Source organism: Felis catus, chromosome B3 (genome assembly GCF_018350175.1).
Source record: "Felis catus isolate Fca126 chromosome B3, F.catus_Fca126_mat1.0, whole genome shotgun sequence".
Taxonomy (NCBI): domain Eukaryota; kingdom Metazoa; phylum Chordata; class Mammalia; order Carnivora; family Felidae; genus Felis; species Felis catus.
This window is the reverse complement of record NC_058373.1, coordinates 75,805,685-75,812,175: the sequence shown is the minus strand read 5'-3', so window position 1 is coordinate 75,812,175 and position 6,491 is coordinate 75,805,685.

Below are 6,491 nucleotides of genomic sequence, written 5' to 3'. Positions count from 1 at the left end.
AAGACTTGATGCCTAACCTGACTGTAGTCTCAGCCCCTGTCCCAGGAATGTAACCTTGCACCAGGCGACCTGGAATTTCCTGGCCGGCACTAGGAAACTTACTGCTAGACCCTTTCCATTCCCCGTGGAAGGGCCACCTCACCTAAAATAACACGTTCCTTGCTAACACTGTCTTTTTTTTTCCATTCCCTCTCTACCTTTAAAACTTTTCCATTTCTATGCCTTGACAAAGCTCCTTTCCATTTGCTAGATGGGATGCTTCCTGCTTCATGAATTGTTTAATAAAGCCAATTAGATCTTCAATACTCCGTTGAATTGTGTTGTTTATGAGTAGTGGTTGCAGCTACTGAAAGAAATTTTAAAAATTGAAAAAAGTTGAGCCTAAAACTCTCAATCATGGTTCTTCCATTTGGGGAAAAAGAGAAAACTTATGTAAAAGACGATGAACTAACGGTAAGAGTCACCAGTCAGGAGAGACGCAGAAGACAGGGGGCTAATCAACTTTACTAAGCCCTGCATTCTTCTGAGTAACACAAGGATGAATACTAGCCATTGGATTTAGCATGCTAGGACAAAACTGGTGCCCTAGCAAGTGCTGTTTTGATGGGAAGCCGTTGTGATGAATTGAGAAGAAGAAGAGGTAAGGAGTTGAAAACAGTAACCAGAGGCAGAGGCACTGAGGCAGAGATGCCTGGGTTTTAATCCCTTCTTGGACATTGAAAATACAGCCTTGAACAAGCCATTCAACATTAAAGAACTATATAGCCTTGTACCCTGTGTGTTTAGGGGCAATGACAGTACCACCCAGAGTTTTGTGAAAATAAAACGAGATATTGCATGTGATTTTCTAGAATGGCACCCGGCATATGGTAAGCACTCGATAACTGTCAGCTATTATTTTGAGAAGAAGAAAGGCAAAAAATCAAGTGCATAGTTTTTGTGTCCTTGGCGACTTTGTTTTGTCTTGGAATCTAGGTGAATGGTTGTGTTTGTGTAGATGGATGTTTTCAATAGGAGTAAATTTAGCCATCTATAGGCTAAAGAGAATCAGCTAGTGAAGAAAGAAAAGGAGGTATCTGGATTGTGCTTGAGGAAAGGAGTGTCTCCCTTTGGAGAATATACTTTCAGAAGATGAGTATATTCTGGGCAGTAATTTTAGCTGGTGTCAACATATCACAAGAGGGAGGAAGCTGCTTTGAATGAAACAAGGGGAAGAAAGTGTGCTTTTAATAATGAATGCAGAATCTGCATCCAAGACTTGGATACAAGTAGTTTTTTTGAAAGGTGGTCTCAGGGAGCAAGGGTAAATGACCACAGAAATGGAAACTGTGAAAGAGAAAAAAAAAAAAAACAATATATTTCAGTGTCTTAAATTTCTACCTGAGGATTGAAAGGAAAAAAAAAAAGCATTTCTTGATCATCTTGCATCCCCCATCGGTGCAGGTTTTCCCACGGGGCGTGAACTCAACTCCCTTACATTTCAGGCTGTGTGTACATCTCCCCTGCCTGACTGGGCTCTGACCAAGCATCTGATAACACAATGTCAAAGAAAACGTGAAAGATTTTGGTGCATGCTTGAGACAAGACGCTGTCAGTTCCGGGGAAATTGAAGCCTACGCACAATTAATTTGCTGTAGCCATGCCTGGAATCAGAGATGAGGCCAAGAAAATATGAGTTAGTGAACAAGAGGCATCTGACACAGTTTACCCATTGCAGCGTTCCTGTCTTTCATGAAGTCCGATCCATAGGTCTTCGAGTTTGGGCCTCAAAAAGACTTAGTAGGGGAAGCGTTTGTGAAACAAGACACCAATGTCCCCCTTTCCTGCTATATTGGTCATAGGACCTTAACCGGTAGTCATCATCTTTTGTCTTCATCACCTATTTTGAATTTTCTCAGGCTAAACCGTAAATTCAGCTAATCTGACTGCTTGCCTGTAGGGTGTTATAAACTTTTACCCCTGAGGTGTCTGAGCCCTCAATAGCTCTGCCATTATTGAATGGCCATTACTGAATCTGCCCATTTGCCTTTATTACGAGGTATAGAAACACTGAGAAATGTTCTAGTTAATCCCTTCCTGTCCCCATATGTAATGGTAGTCCTAGCTCCTAGTGGTAGTAAGGAACTCTTTTATTTGTCTGCTAGTCCACTAGGATAAAGATCCAAAAGTGACCTGGAAATAGTCATAGTTTCAAGGTCAGTAGAAAACCTTGAATCCAGTAGAAAACTGGAACTGTGGCACGAGATTCCAGGGGAAGCCTGCTTGGCCTGCACATATGCAAAGACTGTAAATTCAGCAAAGTTAACTACTTCTTGGGCAATCTGCAATCAATAGGGAACTGTGGATAAATGTTACTCCTTGTCAGTTCTCTTGTTCCCTGATTATGGGAACAAGGACCTCTAGATCGACATACCTTAAGGTTGAAAACCCCAATTCTGCAAGTGGAACACTGGAAATGGTGGTGAGAGGGGCCAACCTTACATCTAATGTGTATTTTTCAACTCAGATATTCTAGATTTTGAGGACACAGTACCATATATTGGCTGTTGGTTCATCATTCCAACACTACAGAGTTTTATTTCCAGGCTAGCATCCAGGTGATATTTGAATAGGCTATTCTCATTCTATTAGATGGACTGCTCCCATGAAGTGCATGTATTTGTGCTGGGACCAGTCCATTCCATGGTCGCACACCCATTGCTACAAAATGGGTCCCTTATTTGGAGATAATACTATGGAAAAACTCATGCCAACGAATAAGGCATTGTGTAAGCTCTTACGTGATGGTGAGGGTAGAGGAACTTCTGTCAGGGAAGATAAGAGCAAATCTGGAGTAGATGGTGATACCATATAGAGAAATCATCATTGACTTTTGATGATGACAGGGCAGATATTCAGAAGTATAGTAGCTAGGTCAGCCTTGGGAAGAGAGTTAATGTTTCTGGAACCATGCATGTTCTACACTCTGCCACACTGGCCTTACTTTTCACGGCCCATGTAAGCACGACAGTGATAGAAAGGCGGTGGATCCACAAGGCAAAGCCTAGGAAAGCTTTGAAGGCTAGACTCTTATTTTCCTTTGGAATTCCTGCGTCTGGTTTTGAGTAAAATCTGCAGGAAATGAGGGTCTTTCTAGATGCTGTCCTGGAAATCCTTCCTTCACAGCATGCCCTGACTTGATAGTTGGCTAAGCTAACTCTGTCATTTTCTTTGCTCAAGTCTTCCAAGGTATAAACAGCAGCCAGTCCATCTCATAATCCTTCAAATTACCATTGCCCTCCTACCACTGATGTGTTAGAGCCCCTGGATTATCCAGTACTTGGTCTTCCACCAGCCTTCCAATTGGCCTATTCCATGGCAGGTAAGAGACTTAGTTACGGCGATCTGGATGCTTGCTAGGTACCAACTGTTTAGCCATCATCCCCCATAGAAGTTTTCAGAGACTTCTGCACAGGTAGTTTATTTGGAAGGTAGTCACAGTGGGCAGGAGTTAGCAAACAGGAGTAAAATGAGCAAGGAGAAAAGGATGTGTGTTGTTAAATTAGGCACTGCCTCTACCACAGCACTCCAGAAACTTCTCTGGGGAGCATAGAGAATACCTTGCAGAATTGGCCACTTGAAAAGTGCCATTGAGTAGCATTTATCCATCAGCTCTCTATTGGGTTGAGGAGAGTGCCAGAAGGCATTAACTTTCCTGCACTTTCAGGGTTTGCACGCACATGGGCTTCCCCTGCACCCCATGCCACAGCACTGGAAGAGCCTGATGCAGCCCTTGGTGCAAGACTGAGTGGAGATGCTGCCAGAATAAAGTGAGTCAAAAGCATACGCAGAACTTCCGTCCTCAGCCAGAGTCGGGTAAATTGGAGAAGATGGAGGTGGTGCACAAGGGATAGCTGATACAGAGGGAGCAGGAAGAATAAACAGGAGAAAATGCCAAATGAGAGATAAGGGGTGAATCTAGAACTAGATGCATTGGAGCTCCATATTGGTGGGTCAACAGAGGACATGGTCATGAACAATACCTATTACATTTAAAGTCATATATACTGCTGTAGTATAACCCACTTCAATGTGTCCTTCCAAAATCTCTATTAAACTGTGAAGCCAATGAAATCTGCAGGCTAATAGATATTTGGCAGAACCCAAGGAAGTGGCTAATGTTGCGTTTAAGTCAGTCCAGAGGGAGCATGAAGGCTGCACTCAGGAAAGGTGCGAGGCCTGGAGAAAGAGAAAACGAAGAAAATGGTATCACACCTCTCCTTAGAAATTTGGAAGAATATCAGGACAATACATTTGGAATTCTAATAAGTCATGGGACTTTTTTTAAGTGAAGTATGATACTCATACCAAAAAGCATACAAATCACAGGTGTATTTTCACAAAGTGAGCAACCCATATAATCAACCCCTATATCAAAAAGGCTGCTTGTATTCCCTTCCAATTACCCACCCCTGGGGGGGTCGCTTTCCTCAATTTTAATACCACAGATTGGTAACGCCTCTTTCTGAACCTTGTTCAAATGCAAAGTTGGAGCCTGGTTTCTGTCACTCAACTTGTGAGATTGTTGCAAGCCACGGATTTTTCTGAAAATCAAGTTCAAGATCCTCGACAGCGGTAGCTGGGCTTCTCACTGGGCCGTGAGGACTGAGGCTGCGTCTCATTCATCGTTCTTGCCAGCACTTAGGACAACACCTAAGATCATGATGAAATGAGCAATTCCTTGTGTTTTATCCACCAGAGAATTCACTAGCACAGACTCTACCCTTTATCAGCACACAGTAAACGGCAGTTAATTCTTAGATGGTAAAATTATCACAATTATCCATTCTTGTGCCTCTAGTATTGCTATTGGAATCTCAATTCTTAAATGCCAATGTGAAGTATGCAGTTTATACAGGTTTCTGTTTTTATTTCTTTGTTTAATTTTATTGAGACAAAGGATTCCTAATTTTGCAAAATGGTATGAAGTAATGAAAAGGGCCTAGTGAGGATGTGGTGGGAAAGGAAGACACCGGTTTTCTAGTAGGTCTAAAACAAAATGTGAGGAAACGTAAACATTCCAGAAGGGCTGAATTTCCTGTAATCTCAATATACTTCCATCAAAGCATCTGACTTTTTTTTTTCAGAGTTTGCATAGTTAACAACTATAGATAATGCTGAAATTAAAGATTTGGAGATTTTGGCATGTTTCTCAAAGATAAAAGCAAAGGTTGTGAATTTAAGCAATGGTTATAATTACTAGTTAACATTATAGTTTGTTTTGTCTTAGTAGAATCTATACATGTGCTTAATGATCAAGGAGACACTCTTTATGTTTTTTTTTAATCTTTCTTTACCAGAGAACAAGACATTCTAGCATGATTTGCCATGAAATCCCCTTCTCTTCATTATTTGTGAACAAGTTGAATAATAGCATTGGCTACAATGTATATAGCAATAGCTTAGCTGCAGTGATAGTATAATAGCATGCTAATAATTACATAGTAAGAGCATAACTAGCACGCGTTATGTGCCAGGGATTATTCTGGGTACATTATATATCACAACAAAGATTTTATATATTAACTTGAATATTAACACCTTTAATCCTTATACAGCCCCATGAAGGAGGGGCTTTTATCATCTCCATTTTACAATGAGGAAAACTGAGCATTTTAGAAATTAAGAAACAGGATCACACACTAGAAAGAAGTAAATCCAGTATATGAACCCAAGCTTTGGAGTCTGTGCTTTTAATTGCTATGCTATGCTGCTAATTAAACTCGAGAGAGATACCTTTGGCATTTCTACCTCGTCTTGTATGAGAGAACTTACACGTTCTTCCCTCAGCCGCGTGCCTCTTTTATGTGAAGCTGAAGGAAGTCTGGAAGGAGAAGGACAGAGGGTCTGGAAGAGAGGCAGAGGAAGAGTAGAGATGGAGAGTAAGGGGCAAGAAGTGGTGGGTGGGGCTGGGCTTGGAAGGCAGGGATAAGACATGCGCGGTGCTGGAGACCAGGAAGGAGTCTTCCTTAGTGAGACTCTGGGCACTTGCCACTGAGGGAAGAAATCATTCTGAACATATCGCTCAGAGGAAGGAGTGTAAAGAAAATCACATGGATATTAATAACGTAGTTTAAAATTGGTTTTAAAACAACACAGATAGGAAATCTTTGCTTGGCTATCAGATGGTTAGAATGAATATTAAACTATTAAAAATTAATACAACCACATTAATTTTTCTTAGGATATCAAGGCACTCTAATGTTCTTAAGCATTAAAATGAGAACTGAAAGAAATCAGCAAAACCAAGTGACCAGTTCTGGGGTAATGAAATGATGGACAAATGTCAACTGAAAGCAATAAATGTAATTATAAGAAGGAAACATACACTCTGAAGCACTGGTCCACATAACCCAATGTAATTCTGTCCCTCCATCTCTCCCAGTGCTTTCTATTTCTTTCTTCTTTAGAAACAAAGCTGGTGAAGAACTTAATTTCTTGGACATTATGTA